The sequence below is a fragment of the Herpailurus yagouaroundi genome, unplaced genomic scaffold (genome assembly GCF_014898765.1).
Source record: "Herpailurus yagouaroundi ecotype Mexico unplaced genomic scaffold, PumYag 140, whole genome shotgun sequence".
NCBI classification, from domain to species: domain Eukaryota; kingdom Metazoa; phylum Chordata; class Mammalia; order Carnivora; family Felidae; genus Herpailurus; species Herpailurus yagouaroundi.
The window spans coordinates 58,738,339-58,762,353 of NW_024412395.1; the positions used below are offsets into that span (position 1 = coordinate 58,738,339).

General features: G+C 36.8%; 1 protein-coding gene across 2 annotated transcripts in view; it reads left to right on the forward strand.

Annotated features, from left to right (window-relative positions):
• The window catches only part of RBM45 (RNA binding motif protein 45), a 39,893-nt gene extending 25,593 nt beyond the window's left edge, over positions 1–14,300 (forward strand). Inside the window, exon 12 of one of the 2 annotated variants that reach the window (XR_005790397.1) lies at positions 14,108–14,183. The gene's annotated coding sequence lies outside the window, so the exon portion shown is untranslated. Of the gene's footprint in view, positions 1–14,107 lie in introns of both variants that reach the window. The other variant, XM_040475489.1, reaches the window with a different exon arrangement.
• The last annotated feature ends 9,715 nt before the right edge of the window (positions 14,301–24,015 follow it).

Sequence of the window (24,015 nt, forward strand, 5' to 3'; positions counted from 1 at the left end):
TAAATGAGGACCAGTGAGTATCCCACTGGTTTTCAGAACCCTGTGGGTTCTCATGAACCAACAAAGGAAAGATGGAGGGGGTTCCCCACCACTTGTTTATCAACCAGATCAGAGCTGCCTTCAGTGTTCTATATTGTGCTTAATAAGCTTTCCTTTAAGGGATTCTGCAGCTTAAAGATGTGACAGTAAACCAAAGCACCAGGGTAAAAAGCCCTTTCAGATGAGTTCAGTGAGAGAGAAAAAGTACAGATTTAAAAGGCTGGTTACAAAAATTTATCCTTTGAATAATAAGTGTTCCCAAAGAAAACAACAAAACAAATTAGGTAGTAGTTTTAATAGGAGAAATCTTGATCTAAAAAAAAAAGGCTCAAGTCTAAATGAAGATCCTGTTTTATACATTAAATGCCAGCTGGAATGGAGCAGAGTTTTTAGTTCAGGATTTTTCCAGTCATCCACATGTGAAGGTAACAAAAAAACATCTGTGGTCTGCAATTCACTACTTACGTGCCCTTTATAGAAAAAAATTATTTGAATATAATCACTACATTACCAAAATGAACCAAAATTAAGAAGAAAAGAATGAGGGAAGAAAGTTGGTGAGTATTAAAATCAGTAAAACTACTAGGATAATGCAGATAATTATTTTTAAAATATATTATTTATTAAATGATTATTCTCAAAAAATTTAAATGGGGTTTATTAACTCCAGATTAAGTTAATGAAGAACCAAGAAGGGATCACAATTTCTTTTTTAGGAGGTGAAATGAGGGGTAAAATCCAAACTTTTGTGGAAAAACAACAACTTGTTTTTTACTTTGAAAATGTAAGTTTAAGGGGCGCCTGGGTGGCGCAGTCGGTTAAGCATCCGACTTCAGCCAGGTCACGATCTTGCGGTCCATGAGTTCGAGCCCCACGTCAGGCTCTGGGCTGATGGCTCAGAGCCTGGAGCCTGTTTCCGATTCTGTGTCTCCCTCTCTCTCTGCCCCTCCCCCGTTCATGCTCTGTCTCTCTCTGTCCCAAAAATAAATAAATGTTGAAAAAAAAATTAAAAAAAAAAAAGAAAATGTAAGTTTAAGAGTCTTCTGAAATCTGTTAAGGTGATTAATAATAAAATTATTAACAGAATGTTTCCTGTCCAAATCCTTGAAAAAATGGAATTGCATATTTGACAAAAGTCAAAAGAAAAAGAAGAGCACTTAAGACCAAAAGTGTTTAAATTCTAAAATCAGAATGAAATGATTTGCTTCTTCCAGAACACTTACCTTTAAATCAAATTCTGCCACATACACCTAACATGAAAAGTATTTCAGAGTACAAGAAAGTGTAAGTAGCATATTTACTCCTAAAATTACAATTAGTAGTGAAGACGACAAACCATAGAGTTTATATGCAGGATAATATAGGATTAAAATGCAGAAATACAAAAGCCTTTAATGTAGAAATTGTGGGAGATCTTAACACATCTTCTGTGAACTATCATAACAAATCAAGTAGAAGTGAGATATAAACGGGAAAAAAATAATAAAGCAGAATTACTACATAGAAAAAAGAGGATATAATTTTTTTACTCAAATGGAATTGTTTACAAATCGATCAGATAGCAACATTGAATAACAGGCAGCGTAAGGGACCCAGAAACATGTCTTAACTTCTGCCCATCAGCTCATAATATTTACAGCCGGGATCATAAAACCAGCAAACTAGTTCTAAAGTGTGTTTAGCCTCTTTGTTCTAAAGACAAATTGTGAGGAAATCATGTACCTTCTATTCTAAACCTGGACCCTCTGGGCCTCCTTCATTCCTGGAGGAATGAAATGGATGAGCATTTGGTGCCCATCTGCTGGGCATTACGTCAGCATCTGAGCGGACTGTAAAAGCTGAAAGCAATCCTTGCAGCCTGATAATTCCCTTGAAGTTCATTTTATAGGGCAGAAACTCTACAGTCTCTGTTCTTTGATCACAAAGTAATAAAACCAGAGAATAAAAAGCACAATCACTTGGAAAGTGATTTTAAAGGCCTCTTCTAGTTATTTTGTCAAGAAAAAATGCAATAAAAGAAGAGCGAAACAATGGGGAAAAGGGTGGGGGGGTATGTTTAAAGTTATGCTAAAGGGCATATTAATAGCCATTGTTGCATAGAGAGGGAAAATGGGTGAGTAAAACATAACACTAGAAAAAGTAACAATAAAGATAAGATTAATTAGAAATAAATTAGAAAAGGGGCACCTGGGTGGCTCAGTCAATTGAGCCTCTGACTTCAGCTCAGGTCATGATTTCGTGGTTCATGGGTTCGAGCCTCACATCTGGCTCACTGCTGTCAGAACTGAGCCTGCTTCAGATCCTCTGTTCCCGTGCCCCTCCCCTACTTGCACTCTCAAAATTAAATAAACATTAAAAAAAGAAAATTAGAAAGTAAAAAGGCAACCTGGCAAATGCATTTTTTAAAAATTCAAAATCAGAAATAAGGTAATGAAAAAACAGAGGAAGATTAAAACAAGTGCCATCAATTATATATTTTAATTTAAACATTTGTTATGAAATGTTAGGTACACGAGTTTAGAATATCCAATCAACAAAAATTAGAAAACCTGACCAGGTCAATAACCAAAGAAAAAATTCAGGTAGTTATCAGTGAATTTTAGATCCTCAAATGAGCCCCATCACTTCTAAATTCTTCCAGACTTCAGAAGCACATTATTCCTGTGGTTTATAAGTTTTTCCATGCAGCCAGAAAAAGGTGAGAATATATATTGATTTTGCATAAATAACATTGCCCTGACAGCAAAACTTAAAAGGCAATGAAAATCAAATCCATATATTGTTAATTTACCCATGACTATGGATATAAATAAACCAAATAAAATATTAGAAAGTGCAGATAATATGTCCCAAGAACATTTCACCATTGCCTAGTAGGGTTTATCCTTTGGTGAAAAAGCAGTTTACATTAAGAAAAATTATTACTGTAACACTTATTTTCATAGGACCGTACTAAGATCTACAAGTTGATTACTTACCCATTCTTGTGATTGTGCAAATACTGTGGACAGTTCAGATTATATTTGGTTTACTTGAAACAGTCACTAGCTGGAGGAGTGGGGTTAGTCTGATGTATGTATGAATCAGTGTCTAACCCTCCCCTCTAACTACATGATGGCTAAATAATGGAGAAAGTATGGATGAATATTAGTGAGGGAACCAAAATGTCTAAAACTGCTTCTTAGAAAAATAGCTAAATTTATTGAGCCCTCACTATTTGCCAGGCATAAGGCTAATTGCTTTGCATACATCTCAAAACTTATGAAGTAAGTACAGTTTTTCTTGTTTTATTGAAAGGAATCTAAGGTGCTTTGAGAGAAATGAAGTAACTTGCCCAAGATCACACAGCCAGCAAAGGGGGAAGCTGGCCTTCAGATACAGATAGTCTTCTTTAAAATCCATGTTCTTGGGGCGCCTGGGTGGCTCAGTCAGTTGAGTGTCCGACTTCAGCTCAGGTCACGATCTCACGGTCCGTGAGTTCGAGCCCCGCGTCGGGCTCTGGGCTGATGGCCCAGAGCCTGGAGCCTGCTTCCGATTCTGTGTCTCCCTCTCTCTCTGTTCCTCCCCCGTTCATGCTCTGTCTCTCTCTGTCTCAAAAATAAATAAACGTTAAAAAAAATAAAATAAAATCCATGTTCTTAATCTGTACACTAAATGTCAACAGCTGTGACAAAGAATTCAGAAACTACCACACACCAATTGAATATTATGCAACAACAACAAATCCTTCCAAAACTATGAGACAGCATGGGAATACTATATCCCGTACAAGATTGAGAAGCTTTTGTGAGCAAAACCTGTTTATTTTTGTAACTTCCAACCCAGCTATGCACTTTATACATAATAGGCACAAAATGTTTATTTGGATTACAACATAAAGGGTTCTATGCATGTCTTTTACTACAGAGATTCCATAAACAAATCCATATTTTCTATAAATATCCTAGTAATTGTTCAGACGCCATCTTTTAAAATTGAGACCCTACTTACTAGGCTGAGTTTTAAAGATTTAATTTCAATTTTATGTTTCTGTTGTTTTTCATAAATGTATTAGTGGCTAAATCACAGTCCACGTACAAATCTTGGTGGTATTTTAAAATAACAGGTAACGTTTATTGAACTCTTGCTAAGTCAGTACTGCCCTAGGCACTCTAAGGCATTTTCCCATTTATCAGTCCTAATAGTTGTGTGGAATTGAGGTTAAATGACTTCTGCCAGGACACACAGCAAGCAAATAATGGAGCTAATAGTCACACTTAGGGAGTATGACTCCATGCCTTCGCTTAAGTTCACACTGTGTAATTCAAGTGCTGTTCTCTGTTTAAGAATGAAGTATAAAATCTTTGTTGTAAAAATAGAGCATGTAATGAAGAGATAATTTCATTCCATTGTGTGGCCCCTTGAGAGTGTGGGGTGAAGAGAAAAATATAACTGAGATGAGAGGAAGTGCAGAAAGCAAGAGAGAAAGGAATAAGATGGCAAAATAAAGAAATGATGACTCAGTGGCTTTGTGGTCAAAGCATTGGTTCCTTTTTTTTACCTTGGTTGTACGAGTTTAACTAACAGCTCTATTAAGCACCTGTGTACTGAGTGCCAAGAGACATGATGGTGAGAAGAAAAAAAGATAGCTTCCTTGCCTTTATGTAAATTAGTCTAATTCAGATTTAGTTGAAAACTATGAGGTCAGGGGCGCCTGGGTGGCTCAGTCGGTTAAGCGTCCGACTTCGGCTCAGGTCATGATCTCGCGGTCCATGGGTTCGAGCCCCGCATCGGGCTCTGTGCTGACAGCTCAGAGCCTGGAGCCTGCTTTGGATTCTGTCTCCCTCGCTGTCTGCCCCTCCCCCACTTGCACTCTGTCTCTCTCTGTCTCAAAAATAAATAAACATTAAAGAAAAGAAAAGAAAACTATGAGGTCAGCTATCACTTGGGTTAAAGCAGGCTGGCTCCTCCTATACCTAGCTCTTTCAAAGGATTCACCAAAACAAAAGAATTCCCCTTTTACTGTCCCTCCCCGAATTTGTCCACACCTAATTCTTTTTGTTTTACAGGGTTTTTTTGCTCTATTTTTGAGGCAAAAACTATAATGCGGTGTGCAAATAATAAGTATTAAGATTCAATAAATTTTGACAAATGCATATATACTCTGGCAACTCACTGTTTGAGACTGTTTCTGTGTGTCTTGAAAGGAGAGACTCTCTCTCTTCAGGAATGTTTTTATCGTGAACAGTCTTGGAAGATAGTGTCTCCCTCCAGAGCAAAAGGCAGGTTTGTTTACTGTCCAGTATAATAAAGGTAATGTCTTCTTCCAGAGCAAAGGGCAGGCACAATTACTGCCCTTTATAAAAGATTTAGGTTCCTGAAGCTTGAAGATCTTCAGTTCTGACACAAGTTTACTGTATACACAGCATCTTTCTGGACCCCTCTGTGTTACCTGTTTAAGGCTTCGGGAACAAGAGGAACCAATGCAAACACATCCAAACTGCTTATTGTGCTATGGATAATAAAGTTCTTTGTCTCTGACCCAGGAGTTTTGTGTCTTCTGCCAGCATCCACAAGACTGTTAGGCTAACTTGCTATCTTGCAAGTAGGGTGAAACGTCAGACCCTTCACGGTTCTTGACAGCCACCCTCCTTCAAGATACAGACTTTTCCATTGGAGCAACAAGTTCCCTCACGTCTCTTTCCCATCAGTCTCATGAGACAATCCTCTTTCTGATTTTCACAATAGGTAGTTTTGCCTTTTCTAGAACTTCACATACATGGAATCATACAACATATATTCCTGTTTCTCTGATGCAATCAGTATGTCTGTGAGATATATCCATGCTGTTGTGTGTATCAGTGGTTCATTCCTTTTCATGTCTGAGTGGTTTTCCATTGTTAGAATGGTCCTCAATTTATCCATTTCCCTGTTGATGGACAGTGGGTTGTTTCCAGCTTGCAGACTAAAGCTTCTGTAAACATCCACAGGTTTCTGTTTGGTAATGTTTTATTATACACAGGAAATCGGGAACAAATCACGTAGAGTTGCTTTTGAAGATTGTTCATTTTTGTTTCAGAAGACACTTATCTGATCTAGACCCAAATTTCCAGCTCCATCTCTTTTGCAGTGGGCAGCAGCTGAAATTTCTGTCACAGTTTTCAGCCTTCCATCTGTTGTGTTTCACCTGCCCCCTTGGAGTCTCTCCTGCACTAGCACAGCTAAAGGAGTCAGCTAAAAATTGGGGTGAGGTTTATAATAGATTTAAGACTCTGTAGGTTGTGACTCTTTCCCTTTTTGATTATCCTCCCTAACTTCAAAGTTGCTTGGGCACCTCTAAACCCAGCCAGCCCATTGACTCCTCAAGCCAGTATGACTGCATTTTTCTGCTTGAGTTCTAGCATTTTTTCATTCAAGAGGATGTGAGAGTGTCCTCCGGCAAAAAACTTTATAAACACAAATCTCACCTGGTGTGATTCTCAAAATGTTTATTCCCCTCAGTTTCTGCCTGCTTTTGGTCATTCTCCAGTGCCTTCAAATAGCTGTTTTTCAATATGTTGCCCAGAGTTTATAACTGGTATAGAAGATTTAGTCAATAAAAGCTTCTTTACCATTTCCAGAAGCAGAATTCTGCCTAGTATATCTTTATCCCTTATTTTAAATCTTCTGTGTCATCTTACTTTGGATATATCCCTTATAAGCAACATGGAACTGGTTTTATATTTTATGGAATCTGATTCTGTTTGCCATTCAATATGTTGGTTTAATTGTAATTTACGTTTATGTGATTAATGGCCTCTGGATTTAGTACCATTTTATGTGTTCTGTTTACCATTATTTACATTTGCTTCTTTGGTTCTGGTCTTTCACTAGATTGAACAGAATTTCCCCCCACCCTTTATGTTTTCCTCATTTGGAAGTCATAAATTGTATATCTCTTCCTTATGTATATATATAAAATACATATACATGCATATGTATATAGAAAATATTTATGTCTATATTTCACATATATATCTAAATATACTTCTATAAAATTTTTACCAAAGTCTTCAATAGTTCTGTCTTCCTTACAAACTGGAAAAGAACATTAGTTCCTTTTATTTACCCTTTTATTATTGTCTAAAAATTTAGCATCAACTTTTTTTTCTTTTTGGTGCAATTGTAAGTGGGATTGTCTTCTTAATATCTTTAATTACTTCATTGTGTAGAAATGCAACAGATTTCTATATGTTAATTTTGTATCTTGTGACTTTACTGAATTCATTTATCAGTTCTAGTTTTTTGGCAGAGTCTTTAGGGTTTTCTGTATATAGTATCAGATCATCTGCAAATAGTGGAAATTTTACTTCTTCCTTACTACTTTGTATGTTTTTTTTAATTTTTTTCTTATCTGATTGCTGTGGCTAGAACTTCCAACACTATGTTGAATAAGAGTGCAACCTTCAGTGGTTATTCCAGTGAGATGTATTTAGGAGTTTTGTTTTCCTTTTTTCTGTAAATGCCTTTATTTTGCTTTTACTCTTTGGATGATAACTTTTGCTGAGTATAGAATTCTATATTCAGAGTTCTTTTCCCCTCAGCAATTTGAAGCTGTTATTCCATTGTGTCCTATCATTTACATTTCCCATTTAGAAATCTGATATTACTTTAATTCTTTATCATGCCTTTATAGTTAATTATTTTTTTCCTCTTTGGTAAGTACCTTGTCTTTCCTGATATTAAAGGAAAAGCTCTAAGTTTTTCACCACTGAGTATGATGTTAGATATGGATTTTTGCGTATATGACCTTTATTATGTTGAGATATGTTCCCTCTAAACTTACTTTGCTAAGACTTTTTATTGTGAATGGATTTTGTACTTTGTCAGATGATTTTTCTCCATTTATTGAGATAATCATATGGTTTTTATCTTTTCTCTTGTTAATGTAATGTATCACATTAATTGATTTGTAAGTATTGAACTACTCTTATATCCCTGGAATAAATCCTACTTAATCATGGTGAATGATTTTTTTTTTTTTTTTTTTTTTTTTTTGAGAGACAGAGAGAGACAGAGCACACACAAGTAGGAGAGGGGCAGAGGGGGAGAGAGTGAGGGGATTTTTTTTTAAAAAAAGATTATTTATTTATTTGTTTGTTTATTTACTTATTTAGAGAGTGGGGGGGGGGCAGATAGAGGGAAAGACAGAGAATCCCAAGCAGGCTCTGCGCTGCCAGTGCAGAGCCTGACCCAGAGCTAGAACTCACGAACCGTGAGATCATGACCTGAGCTGAAATCGAAAGTTGGGCACTTAACCAACTGAGCCATTCAGGCGCGCCAGGTTTTTTTAACGTGTTGTTGGATTCAGTTTGCTAATGATTTGTTGAGGGTTTTTGCATCTATGTTCATAAGAGATAGTGGCCTATTGGTTTTTTTGTTTTGTTTTGTTTTGTAGTGTCTTTATCTGGTTTTGCTATCAGGGTAATACTGGCCATAAAATGAGTTTGGAAGCTTTCCTTCCTCTTCTATTTTTTTTTGAAAAGTTTGAGAAGGATAGGTATTAACTCTTTAGGTGTTTGGTAAGTGATTGCTTCAGCAGCACATACACAAAATTGGAATGATAGAAAGATTAGCATGGCCCCTAGACAAGGATGACAGGTAAATGGTAGAATTCACCTGTGAAGCCATCTGGTCTTGAACTATTATTTGTTGGAAGTTTTTTGATTACTGATTCCCTTTCATTGCTAGTAATCAGTCTGTTCAAAATTTTTATTTCGCCTTGATTCAGTTTTGGAAGGTTATGTGTTTCTTGGAATTTATCCATTTCTTGTAGATTGTCCAATTTGTTGGCATATAATTTTTCATAATATTCTCTTACAATCCTTTGTATTTATTTAATGTCAGTTGTTATTTCTCCTCCTTCATTTCTGATTTCATTTACTTGAGTCCTCTCTTTTTTCCTTCAAGAGTCTACCTAAATGTTTATCTTTTCAAAGGACCAGCTCCTGGTTTCATTGATCTGTTCTATTATTTTTTTCATCTCTATTTAATTTATTTCTGCTCTAATCTTTATTATTTCCTTCCTTCTACTGGCTTTGGGCTTTGTTCTTCTTTTTCTAGCTCCTTTAGGTGTAACGTTAGATTAGCATTAACGTTTTATGGATTATTTAAAAAAATATTCAAATATACCAACATATTTATGCTCACTATTGTTTCTTTTTGTTAAAATAACAACTTAATGATATGTCATTTATATGCCATAAAGCCACCATTGTTTTTTGCATTTAACTTCTTTCTCTAGGGTTCACATTTCTTCTTGCAACCTTCAGTGGTTATTCCAATGAGATGTGTTTAGGAGTTTTGTTTTGCTTTTTTCTGTAAATGCCTTTATTTTGCTTTTACTCTTTGGATGATAACTTTTGCCTGAGTATAGAATTCTACATTCAGAGTTCTTTTCCCCTCAGCAATTTGAAGCTGTTATTCCATTGTGTCCTATCATTTACATTTCCCATTTAGAAATCTGATATTACTTTAATTCTTTATCATGCCTTTATATTATTTCTTTCCTCTTTGGTAAGTACTTTTCAGATTTTTATCTATATTTTTTCTTAGTTTTCTTAAAAAATACTTGATGTATATCAGTGTATTAGGTATGCAGCATGATGGTTTGATTTACTGTGTTTGATATCTTGCAGTTTACCATGATGTGTCTAGATATGAATTTATGTTTATCCTGCTCAATACAGAGTGCACTTTTAATTTTAGGGGTCATTATTCAACTTTGGGAAGTTACTTGGCACTATCTCTTCAAATATTTCTTCTTTGTAATTTCTCTATTTCCTTCTTTTGGAAGTTCCATTAGATAGAGTCTCTCAGTTTGCCCTCTGTATCACTTATTTTCTCATTCTTATTTCTTTTAAAATTTTTTTTTTTTTTTAGCGTTTATTTATTTTTGAGACAGAGAGAGACAAAGCATGAACGGGGGAGGGCCAGAGAGAGGGAGACACAGAATCTGAAACAGGCTCCAGGCTCTGAGCTGTCAGCACAGAGCCTGACGCGGGGCTCAAACTCACGGACCGCGAGATCATGACCTGGGCTGAAGTCGGCCGCTTAACCGACTGAGCCACCCAGGTGCCCCATCTCATTCTTATTTCTTAAAATCTCTTTCTGTTATGGGGGGTTTGGGAGGCTTGGTTGGTTAAGCATCAACTCTTGATTTCTGCTCAAGTCACAATCTCACAGTCGTGAGATCGAGCCCACTTCAGACTCTGCACTGAGCATGGACACTACTTAAGATTCTCTCTCTCTCCCTCTCCCTCTTCCCCTGCCCTGCTTGTGCTTTCTCTCTGTCTATAAATAAATAAATAAATAAATAGTCTCTGTTTCATTCTGGATTAATTACTCAGTAATGGTTTCTAATTTGGATATCTCTCTTCGACTATGTGCAGACTAGAATGTCCATTGAGTTTTCTATTTCAATAGATATATTTTTCTAAAATATGTATGCATTGCTTTATCTTTTTGAGTATATGGAACAGTCTTTTTCTTTAGATTGTCCTTTTATTTTTATTTAATATGAAGCAAGTTATTGTTCTGATTATTGATTTTATGGCAGTGGTTTTTTTTTTGTTTTTTGGTTTTTTTTTTAAAATTTTTTTCAACGTTTATCTATTTTTGGGACAGAGAGAGACAGAGCATGAACGGGGGAGGGGCAGAGAGAGAGGGAGACACAGAATCGGAAACAGGCTCCAGGCTCTGGGCTAGCCCAGAGCCTGACGCGGGGCTTGAACTCACGGACCGTGAGATCGTGACCTGGCTGAAGTCAGACGCCCAACCGACTGCGCCACCCAGGCGCCCCTATGGCAGTGTTTTTTAATGGTAGATTCTTCATGTGCTTTGGAACTTTGATTTTCATTTTCATTTTGAATGCGAAAGGTTGCTTTGTCATCTACACCTTTCTAAGGATTTTTCACTTGGCCAACAAGTTCCCAGGGTCTCGAGTCTCAAACCAGGTCTTGCATTGACAATTTGAGGTTTCTCCCCTGTGTGGATTAGTTATTGCCAATACAGTCTCAAAATCTCAGTGGTACACAACAATAAGCATTTATTTTGCTTACAAGTCTATGGGACAACTCTTAATTCAGACTGTGGGTCTGTAGTCACCTGGGACAGTTCCATGTGTGCTCATTGTTGAGCCCAGGCTGAAGGAAAAGCAGCTATCCAGGGGACGTTCATTTCATGATAAAGGCAGGAGCACAATAGAGGAAAGAATTTTGCAAACCATTGTACAAGCATTTCAAACCCTTGTTTATATAACTTCTACAAACATCAGTTGGCCAAAGCAAATCCGATAGGCAAGTCCCCAGTTAAGGAGCAATTTCTTCAAAGTTACAAGGTGAAGGGTTAACACAAAGAAGGGTGAAGGATCAAAGTCAGGAGTCATTTCAGTCAACCACAGTCCACCCTCTTGGCCACAATTATTTGTATGTGTCCCACAGAAAAACAGACTCACCCTTAACCCAAGACCTCCAAGAGCCTCATCTAATCATGGCATCATGATCAATATTCAGTAACTTATGACATACATCAAATTTGAATGTGGCTCCCATTGATCTGAAAGCCTATGAACTAAGATAGTGAGGGGGAGTGTAATCTTCCCCCACCAATATACAACATGGAATGATGGAACTGGGATAGGATAACTACAATTAATTCCTAGTCAAAGGGGGGAGATTAAAAGGCATTAGCATTCACTTTTTCTGAAATACCATGGGAAAAATGTACTCCTATTCTGAGAAGAAGGAATTTTCCTTGACTAGACCCTAATTCTCCCTGGCAGTGTGTCTCCAGTGTGTCGTTCTCTACTGTTCTTGGCTTCACCCTCCTAGAAGGTGAATTCTTTAGATTTCTGTCTTTGGTCACTTCTGAAATGGGCATTGGGAAATACGCCCCTTGTGGTACTAAGAAGATTTCTCAGCTACTTCCTGCCTATGAAAAGCCTTTGGCCAGACATCTTTTTATATCTCAGTCTCATTCCCTTTTAGTCTTAGCTGGTAGTTTATCACTAACAACTCTCTCAAAAATGGATTTTCTATGCATTTGTTTTCAGTGAGTTCTGTTTATCAGAACCATCCTATGATTCTTTTTGGGACATGCCTCTCATTCTAGACTTCATTATGAGAAACTTCCACCCATTAGGCTTCTGAGGGACCCCTGCCCTTAAGTTTTCTAGAAACGTGTTGGTCCAACTGAGAGGTTCTACCAGGCATCTCCTTAATTCTTTTCGATGTCTTAACAAAGGAAGTTGCAGCAATGCCCTTGGTTTAATATCCCCCCCACCCCCGACCCAGGCTGAATCTGAGACTCTCTTGCTGGCTTGAGATGAAGAGTTTTATTTGCCAAATAAGCAAGTTCTGGGGGCTAAATTCCTCTAAACTCTTCTTGCAAGTTGGAAGGTTTTTTTTTCCCCCTGAACTTATCTCTTTCTTATAGTACCTTATAAAATAGAATTAAAAGTAACTGGCTCATACTTTGAGTGCATGCCTAGAAATCATCCTTCTATCTTTTGTATTACCACTGGCAACACTTTTATGAAATACAGGTTGCCATTTTTCAGCTTCTGTAATAGTTTCCTTACCATCCATCACCTGCCCTCTAAACTAATACCACATATTTTTAGGCTTTTATTACTTAGCATCTCAGTATTAGGCTTTCTGCACCAGCTAGCTATTGCTGTGTAATGAACAACCACAAAATGTCAGTGACACATAACATTAAGCTTTTAATTCTCTAGTGGGTCTGCAGGTCAGTTACAGCAGCTTTAGGTATCAATGGCTGAAGCAGCTCTGCTTTATATCACGGGTCTGTGGGCAGGTGGGGCAGCTCTGGTCTGCAAATACTCGTGCTAAGGCCCAGGTTGAACAGTGGCAGTTACCCCAGGGAAAGCCCTTTTCACTGAGGTGACAGAAGTACAAGAAGGTAAGCCCCGTGAGACAAGCACATTCCATCACATCTACTAATATCCCACTGGCCGAAACAAGTTCCATGGCTGAGCCCTAAGTCAAAGGGTGGAAAAGTATACTGCCTTCTGTGGAAAGACCTTCAAACTTAGTATAGTAGAGGATTTGGGTACAGAGAGGGGAGAAGCATTTGGGCCAGTAATTTATGTCACCCTCCATGGTCATATGTGGGACTGCACTTCTGCTTCCAGAAGCATGCAGCTTCCCATGAAGTAGCCAGCAGCAGTGTTTTAAAGTTCCCCTGTGGGAGAGTGGAGGTGAGTGAGGATCACCCAGCCCAGCACCTAGTTTTAGGCAGCGAACCTGTCCTTGATCTCCATCTCATCTAGGGCACTTTTATTCTCTACTCCCCAAAAACGTGTTGACTCTCAGTTGCTTCTGCCTACTTCACAATCCAGTCCAGCAGGCCCATGGATGGCTCCTGGCCCCATTTCTTTATTGTATTTCTTTTCTGTTCCCACCTCACAGAAATGTTTATCCTATTGAACAAACTCGTGTCTCTTTTTTTTTAAGCTGTATATTTTTTCTTATGTATCACAGTCATGGATTTGGAGCAGGGGAAACATTGAACCTTGAACTTTAACAGCATTGCCACCCAAAATTGTAGAATACCATGTGAAGTTTCTCTTTTATTTGTGATGCTTTTTAAAAATAAAATCTGTTTTGACATCTCTTGGCACTTAAATATGCCTAAATTTAATACATTACAAAATATAACCAGTTTCTCAAAGGATAGACATCAATATTGGAATTCAGTACGTTTGGAAAAATGATCAGGCTAATTGTATAAAAGGAGAATAGGAAATAGTCCTCTATTCTTAACAATAAATCTGATCATTAAGATAAACTACTTTTAAATGTGTATATTAAATATTAGTATATTTTATCACAACCCAGTTATCGCATTCTCTGTTCTAAGCCTTTCCAAATTTTTATCTCTTCTTTGTTTTTTTACTTTTTACTATATACAATGTATTACAGAAAATTTCAAATATATAATAAACACAGCATAGTTTAATGACCTCTATGTACCCATTACTGAGCTTCGTAATTATTAATCATGGCAAACCTTGTTTCATTCATACCAGGGTTGAAGAAACTATGACCCACAGGTCAAATCCAGCCTGCCGCCTGTTACTGTAAATAAAGTTTATTGGAACACAGCCATGCAGTTTGTTTAAATGTTGTCTCTGCCTGCTTTCATGCTATAATAGCAGAGTTTTGTAGTTGCAACAGATTGCATGGTCTGCAAAGCCTAAAACATTTATTATTTAGGATTTATAAAAAAAAAAAAAGTTTGCTGACCACTATAGTGTCCTCTGACCCACCCTCCTTAGCAAAAGTATCTCTTTCATATTTCATTTTAAAATATTCCAATATGTATTCTAAAAGATGAGGACTCTAAAAAAACAATACCATTCTTATCCTAAATAAATAGCAGTAATTTATAGTTTTGTTTCTCCTACAAGTGTCTCACTGAAGAACAAGTGAGAATTCTATATTTCTTTTTCTTCATAATGTGTTATCCAGATCCACCGTAGTCCACCCATAGTCTAACAAACCATTTTGTTACCTTTGAAAAAAACTGCAGACTTTTTATTGTCATTAGTAGTTCATTCTCAGTAATTTTAACAGTTTCACACCTTACCTGTAAATGACCTCAAAGAACAAAATATTCTGAATTTAGCAAAGCATGTGAGAAAGTTAATAAGCAATAATAGCACAGTCACCAGAGAGATTTCAGCAAAACTGCAATTTGAGATATACTAAAGGTCCTATGAAAAAATACAACATATAAGGGCACCTGGGTGGCTCAGTTGGTTGAGCATCTGACCTCGGCTCAGGTCACAATCTCACAGTTTGTGAGTTTGAGCCCTGCATCGGGCTCTGTGCTGACAGCTCAGAGCCTGGAGCCGGCTTCGGATTCTGTGTGTGTGTGTGTGTGTGTGTGTGTGTGTGTGTGTGTGTATGTGTGTGTGTGTGTGTGTGTGTGTGTCTGCCCCTCCCCCACTCACACTCTATCTCTCCTTCAAAAATAAATAAACATTAAAAAACTTTTTTTTAATACAGCATATAAAGGCAATCTCACATTTTTAAAAGCCTAATGTTAGTAGAGTTTTTTGGCACACTGGTTTTTCTTTTCTTGAGGAAACCAAGGAATTCCTTTCAGATATTTTAACATTTAAGTGATTGTTAGCATTTCTAAATAAAATTTTATATTAAAATAGCCTTTTTTCCCAGTTTACATGGCAATTTTACAGTAGCTATGTCATTTAGTGTTTACAGCAACCTAGTGAGGCAGAGCTTCTTTTCACATAAAATGATTCCACTGAGACACAAACCCATGTCCTCTGCTTAAAGTCCACCACGGGTGCTGCTGAACTGGCTGTCACAAATCTTACCACAGAGCAGTTTTAAACAGGTTTTATCACCCTTTACAGGCCTTCGTTCTAGAAATGTCCTATGTTATGCAAAGTATTACTAACTACATTACCTCCTAGCTATGCTAAAGATATATTTATACACGGAAGATATTGCAGTAAACTCTTAGGGAATCTGTACCTTTGGAGCTAGGATTTCAAGCACAGAGTGTTGTATCTTTCAAATTCAAAGAGCAAGGAACAATCTATTATATAGCTTTTATAAACTCCTCTTTAGCATTTGTTTTACATCCTTGTGATGAGTCCACACATTTCTATTGGAGAGCTGGTCTTAGAGGCTTGGAGAAATGGCTCATTCTGGGGTTTGGGCAGAGGAAGTACAAATTGAACCTGGAACATCTTCTTGTGTTAGAAATTAAGGAAATGCCTCCCAAAATGATGGAGGGGGGTCATGTCAAAAGGACACAGCCATCAGCTTGAAGTGAATACCACTAGAAAAACTGGGATGATTTGGGCATTAAAATAATAATAGTAATAAATTCTAACCATTGAATAAAATATGAATCCACAAGTCAGTAATAATATAAATAAATTGTATGTTTAATGAGAATGAGATAGTTACAATATCTCAAAGTATCTCCCTACAAAATACTTATGGATTAAAAAGGGATATGAGGTTAGTTTATAATAGTAGCGCCTAGAAGACATCATTTTATTTACTTATTTATTTAATGTTTATTCTTGAGAGAGAGACAGAAACAGAGTGTGAATGGGGGAGGGGAAGAGAGAGAGGGAGACACAGAATCCAAAGCAGGCTCAGGCTCCAAGCTGTCAGCACAGAGCCCAATGTGGGTCTCAAACTCATGAACCGTGAGATCATGACCTGAGCCGAAGTCAGATGTTTAACTGACTGAACCACCCAGGTGCCTCTAGAATACATCATTTTAATCGAATTATCCAAGTGAACAACACCCCAGTAGTGAGCTAAATTGAAAATGTGGAACCTGCACCCACCCAATAGGATGTAATGAGAATACTTCATCACTTCTGTGAGATGTCTGCCAAAGGAGCATGACCTAATTGTTAGGTAACATTAGGGCTAAACTGGGGAACATTCTAAAAATTACTCACCTAGAGGCACCTGGGTAGGTCAGTCAGTTAAGCATCTGACTCTTGATTTCTGCTCAGGTCACAATCTCATGGTCATGGGATCAAGCCCCATGTTGGGCTCTGTTCTGACAGTGTGGAGCCTGCTTGAGATTCTCTCTCCCTCTCTTTCTACCCCTCTCCTGCTCATGCTCTCTCTCTCAAAATAAATAAATAAACATTTAAAAAAAAATGACTGACCTATAATCTTCAAAAGTGATAAGGTCCTAAAAGTCAACAGAAGATTGAGGGACTATTTGAGACTGAATGAAGACTTCTAAGGAGACATGAAACTAAATGCAGCACTTAATTCTGGACTAGATCCTTTTGCTATAAATGGCAATGGAACATTTGGCAAAACTTGAACAGGGTATAAGGATTCAATGGTAGTAATGTGTCAATGTTAGTTTCCTGATCTTGGTTGGTTGTATCATGGATAGGAGAATGTCCTTGTATATAGGAAATACACACTAAAGTATTAAGGGGTAATGGAGCATCTGGTCAGAAACTTGTTCTCAAATTGTTCAAATAACAAAAGTTCCTTATACTATTTTTGTAAGTTTTCTGTATGTTTGACATTGTTTCAAAATGGAAATGTTTTACAAAAATGCAAAACTAAATGCACATAAAGTTAGGGCAGATTCTCACAGATGTCTCTTACATAATGCCATTTTCCTTGGCCACAGGTACAGTTCCGTTACAGTTTTTGCCAGTCTTTCTACTTGACAAAAACTTACATCAAAGGCAGTTGTTCGTCTGTGAAAGCTTTAATAATATCACATTTGTTTTTCGTTGGGAAGGGTGAGCAATTTGAAAGGCAGAACAAGAAAATTCATCATTTCAACAAATGTTTCTTGAATAACATATCAAGCTCTGTGGTAGGTACTAATTTTCTCTCTGTGGTGGACACTGGGATACACTACCCAAATCCCCTTTCACAACTGAAGGTCTTATTCCCCTACCTTTTAGGAATGTTGCAGACAACTCAGCTGTCACCTGTCAGCCCCCTTCAGGGATTGCTTCAAGTGAGAGAGTGTCCTTACCTTCACAAGGTGTTCTACATCTGATCACTGGTCAATGTGAAGGCATAATGCCTGGCCCTCTTGCCCCACTCAACTCAACTTTTCTTAAAAGGGTCAAACTGTCTAAAGAACATTCCAGAGGGTAAAGGCTTTCATTGAGGATCTATCACGGCTCAATTTCTCCCTCTGTCAGTTCTTTTCCCTTTTCTTTGCCTTCCCTTACCCTCATGTAGGCGATGGTCCCTAGAACGCTCTTCATGAATCTCCTGCCTGCTAATCTCTGACTCAGAGTCTACTTCTTAGGGAATCCAAACTCTGCCAGCTTCTCTCAATGATTTCTCTCTGCAGCCAAAAAGGATTGTTACTTTTCCATTTTTTACTATTAAACACAGCTATAATTTCTAAGATTAAAATTTTATGACTTTCCTTCTTTTTCCCCATATTGAAAAAATTCATGTTTGACCTCTCTTGTCCCCTTTGCTTTCTGTTTCTTGATCAGCAAGCACGAAATGGGGAGATACAGAGACTAAGCAAATGGAAATAGAAAGACCACAGGTGGAAGCCAGAGTCTGTTTTGGGAAGGCAAGATTCAGATACAGGACAAGTTTGTCTTAGCCTGCACCTCTCTTTTCTTTGCTATTTATTCCCTCTTCAACCCCTGCCTCTCAGGGATCCCTTGTCCAAGGTATTCAGATGACATGGCTCCTCCTTTCTCAAGAGATACCATTATCAACAATAGCCAAACTATGGAGAGAACACAAATGTCCATTGACTGATGAATAGATAAGGAAGATGTGGTTTATATACACAATGGGATATTACTCAGCCACCAAAAAGAATGAAATCTTGCCATTTGCAACAACGTTGATGGAGCTGGAATGTATTATGCTAAATGAAATAAGTCAATCAGAGAAAGACAAATACCATATGATTTCATTCATATGTGGAATTTAAGAAACAAAACAGATGAACATATGGGAAGTGGGGGGAGCGGGGGAAGAGGAGAGAGGTAAACAAACCACAAGAGACTCTTAATGATAGAGAACAAACTGAAGGTTGATGGAGGGAGGTGGGTGAGAGATGAGCTATATGGTTGGTGGGTATTAAGGAGGGCACTTGTGATGAGCCCTGGGTGTTGTATATAAGTGATGAATCACTGAATTCTATTCCTGAAACCATTTGTACTGTATGTTAACTAACTAGAATTTAAATTAAAAAAAAAAAAAGTAATTCATTCTCACTGAGGTGTTAGGATGAAATGTGTCATTCTCCTTAAAGAGTTTACAGTAGAAAGAGTCTTGTTTTTTGAGGCTTACTAAAACTCAGAGTACTTTCACTGAATGGTGAAAGGAAAGCAGCAAATCTATTGACATTAGTAAGATGGATGGTTTTGGCACTCTACTGAATCATCCATATAGACAATCCCCTTCTCCATTTACACATCAATTGAAGTTCTCTTATACTAAATCGTTGGGGAATTATTTTGGGAAAAGCTAGTATTTGGAACCACTCCTATTTGAAAAACTGCTATAAATCCTTTACCGTAAGCATTCATAGATTCAGTCATTTTTTGAAGAAAGGGTGAGGTTTATAAATTCTTAGTAACATAAATTAGCTCTATTTTGTTTGTTAATGTCTATTTTTAGCAGACCATGGGCCATACAAATAAATGTTTAGGTTAAGAAAATGATAATCTATTTTTAGGGCTGGTGAGTTTTAAAATTCTTCCAAAGTAGGTAGTTTTAGCTATCACTATTTTTTTAAGTGTTCAAGTTATATAAATGCGATATGCAATCTGTTTTATTATAAAGCACATATCCTTATTTCTTTTTCTTTTTTTTTCTTTACTGATATAAAATGTCATTTGAATGCTATAACCTAATGCTTCAAGGGTCTTGTTTAAACAAAGAAATTAAGTCTTTGTTGGTGTTTGCCTAATCTCTTTTCTGTTTTCAAAATTGATCCTTTATTGGTCATTTTTCAATCTTTACATATGTGCCTTTTTTTTTTTTAAAGTAATCTCTGTACCCACTGTGGGGCTTGAATTTAACAAACCCAAGATTGAGAGTCACATGCTCTACTGACTAAGCCAGTCAGGTGCCCCAGTGCCCTTATATTTTGACAAGACATAAAAGTGGTAGTAATGCTTCCACTATGATAACTAGGTCCTGTGTGTTTTTGGTAATCAGGACATGAGTTTCATCAAATCATAGACCTCAGAAATCAGTGATCTAAACCTTTGTTGTAGTCTGAAATATAAATTAGCTTCAGCTCTTTCATTTTGAAGGTTATACCCTTAGGTCTGTTTAAGAATTGGGCTTATTTGAATCTTCTTCTTTCCATGAGATTTAAGATCTATTCGTGTAATCTCTGGTATCACATTGATTTTTATATTCTAGGACAGTTCCAAAGGAGCCAACTAAAGATGGACATATTTTTTTCTCCTCTGTTAAAGAGTTATTCATAGTATGTTACCATTAGTTTAAAGAGAAGTGTCAAAGACCTTTCCCCAAAGAGTTTCCATCTATGTGGGTAGGTAGAATCACATGTACAGTGCAGAATTAATTTGTAGTACTAATTTTCAGAGTCCAAATGAGTCACTTTTAAAAAGTGGATTTTCAGAGGGTTATAGGATAGAAAAACTTGTGTCACTGGGCATATAATATATACACTAAAAGCATTCATAGAGAAAGGATTGGAATTAAAATGAGGATTAAGAATGGGGTTAGAACAGAAAGTGGTGATTATGGAAATAAGGTGGAAATTATGGAAACGGCAATTATTGAAATGGAATGGAAAACAAAATAATATACCTTCAGATAACTTTATAATCTTTTCATGTTTCTACTCACTAGTAGCACGAAAGTCACATTTAAATCTTAACTTCCATTAGCAGAAATGTCGGTAAAGTCACTTTGTTTTACCAGGTAATAAGATGACCTCATTTTCTTTTTTTTCTTTCATATGTGTTGTGTCTCTTAGAATGCCAGAGAAAAAGAATTTTGGGGTGTTTTAATTTTTGAACATATTGTAAAAATTAGCAAATTAAATTTTATAATTTTAGATCTTTTTTTTCTTTAATCCTACATCATTCTTCTGGGCTTGGCTGATTTGGAAGATCCATAAGCATTTCACTTACTACACTATGCCAGAAAGCGTCTATAATCCATTAGAAAAAAACACTGTCAACATTTTAATGCATGCCTTTTTAGTCTTATTTTTCTAGTTTTATATATTATTTTTAATATATAATATATAGATACTATTTTTTATACAAGTGATACACTGCTCATACAATTTTTTAAAACCTTTTATTTTTAAAATTTTTATTTAAATTCTAGTTAGTTAACATACAGTGCAATATTGGTTTCAGGACTAGAATTCAGTGATTTGTCACTTATATACAACACCCAGTGCTCATCATAAAAGTGCCCTCCTTAATACCCAACCCCACTAGCCCATCCCCCACCCACCTCCCTCCATCAACCCTCAGTCTGTTTCCTATCGAGTCTCTTATGGTTTTTTTTTTCCTTCTCTTCTCTTTTTTTCCCCCCTTCCCATATGTTCATCTGTTTTGTTTCTTAAATTCCACTTATGAGTGAAATCAGATGATATTTGTCTTTCTCTAACTGACTTATTTTGTCCTATTGTTGGATCCTTAGTTTGTTTTCAATTCCTATTATGAACCACACTGAGATCAACAATGAAAAAGCTTATGGCTAAACATTCAGGCTACAGGTCTATTTCTTTAAGATAAATTCTCACATGCAGAATTGATGGATCAAAGAATGCACAAATTTTTCAAGCTTTTGATATATGTGACCAAATTACCTTTCAGAAAGGTTGTGCCAAATGATACTCCCATGAACAATGTACAAGAGTACCTGTTTTCATACCTTCACCAACATTGAATTTCATAATTTTTCACAATCTTTGGTGAATGGCAGAGTGAAGGGGGAAAAAAAACCAGTGTCTCATTTTTCCTAATTAAAAATTACTCATCAGATTTCCTAATTACAGAAAAATAGTTTGTTAAAGACAAAAAAAAGTAGTCCTAATGCCAAGATCAACAGATAAGCAGCATTAAGACATTCCTTGTATATATAGACATTTTCTGTTATGGTTTTTACTATTGACATCATACTAACATTAGACAGATTTTTACCTATGTTTTCATCTAATGCTTTTAAGAAGTTACTTAAGTAACTTCTAATTGTAGTAAAATACACTAACATAAAATTCATACCTTAATCATTTTGTAAGTGTACATTTTAGTATTGTACAGTTTAGTATTGTTAAGTGCATTCACATCATGGTGTGATGTATCTCCAGAATTTTTTCATCTTGAAACATTGTAACTATTGCCATTAAATAATTCCTCATTTTCTTCTTCTCCCAGCCATTTGCAACCACCATTGTACTTTGTCTTCTATGAATCTGACTACTCTAAGAACCTTATATAGGTGGCATCATATCTTATCTGTCCTTTTGAGACTGGCTTATTTCACTTCACATAGTATCTTCAAGTTCATCCATGTTGTACTTCCTGTCAGAATTTCCATCCATTTTAAGGCTGAATAATACTCCATTGTATGTATATACTACATTTTGTTTATCCATTCATCGTCAGTGGACACTAGGGTTGCTTCCACCTTTTAGCTATTTTGGATAATGCTGTTATGAACATGGGTATACAAAATTTGTACACGGCCCTACTCTCACTTCCTTTGGGTATATACCCACGAGTGGGATTGCTGAATCATACGGTATTTCTATGTTTAAATTTTTTGTGAAGAACTGCCATATTGTTTTCCATACTGGCTGCACCATTTTATGTTCCCACCAGCAGTGCACAAGAGTTCCAGTTTCTCAGGGTATCTGGGTGGCCCAGTCGGCTGAGGGTCTCCTTTGGCTCAGGCATGATCTCATGCTTTGTGCGTTCAAGCCCCACATTGGGCTCACTGCTCTCAGCACAGAGCCTGCTTCAGATCCTCTGTCCACCTCTCTCTCTGTCCCCCCCCCAAATAAATAAACATTTAAAAAATAAAAGGAGTTCTAATTTCTCCACATTCTCACCAACACTTTTTTTTTTTAAAGCGGCCATCCTGATGGATGTGAGGTGATGATTTAAATTTTTTTTGCCTCTCTTTCTCTCTCTTCCACTCCAAATCTTGGATCTGCTTCTCTCTGTTAGCTTTATAATCAGGGGCCTAATATTCATATAAAATTAGAAACATAGCCTCCGGTGAATCCACACTCATCATGCTCATAGCTTAGCAACAAACAGAAATAGAGGTGCTTCCTCTTAGCCTCAACTTGGAAAATATCAGGGAAGGACACTTACTGGCATAAACTAAATCACACACTCATGTGTTGGACCAATCACAATGGCCAAAGGGATGTACTCTTTTTTATTTATATGTATATATTTTTGAGAAATGGAGGTTACTCTGTGATGGGATAAAGCCTCCCTTCAGAGCATAGAAAGGATGAGCAATTCCCTCAAATGAAGGACGAGATGAGTAGGACAAACATGGCCATTTGGAGAGTCATTCTGAGCTGGGTAGTCCACCCAATGTGTGTCTGCTGCACAAAGAAGCCTTGATAAGCATGTCTGCTACATGTTTGAAACCTTGATAGCTAGAGTTTGAGTTCTTTAGTCCCTGCTGTCTTATTTTTCTCCTCTTTTCCACAAGAGAAATGAGGTGGGGCGGGGGGAGCAGAATACTTTTATAAATGATTTCTTTCATTTCAAGCTGTCTATCTTCTTTCAGACCCATTGTCTAAAGACAAGGCCTACACTTGATGGGAGACATACTCTACTTTAAGAAAGTTTTTAACTAGAAATTGTGTATTCACCTGCAGCATTTCGAAAGTCATGGTGTTTATACTCTTGTTCATGTACTTTTCAGTTCTATCTTCTCTGAGAAGGTCAAATATTACATACCATCTGTTTCTGTGAACAGAAAGAGCATTTTCTGATGAACAGAGCTTTTTGTAACTAAGAAAATATAAGACTATGATTTTTAAGTATCATGACTTAAAACCCCCATAGTAGGAGACTAACTCATATGATTTATTGCTAAATGAACTGGAGAATATATTTTCAACAAAAACAAATGCTCAAAGATGGCCCTATCATTAATTACATCTTCTTTTAGACATTTCAATTCAGTGTAACCCGAGTTCTGATCTATGATTAACCTCGTATCTTAGCATATGACAATTATGAAATTTATGATTACAATTACCGTTTATAATTAAATAAATAATATTGATCCCTATACTGATTGTTTCGTATCCTATATTAGTTATGCTAATTCTAAAATAAATTGCATTCTACATTTCATTCCATCGTTATTGTGATAACACTGCCACGCACATTCCGAATCTGTATATGTGATGGGGAACACCATCCCAGCTGAGATGTATACAATGCCTTCTCAT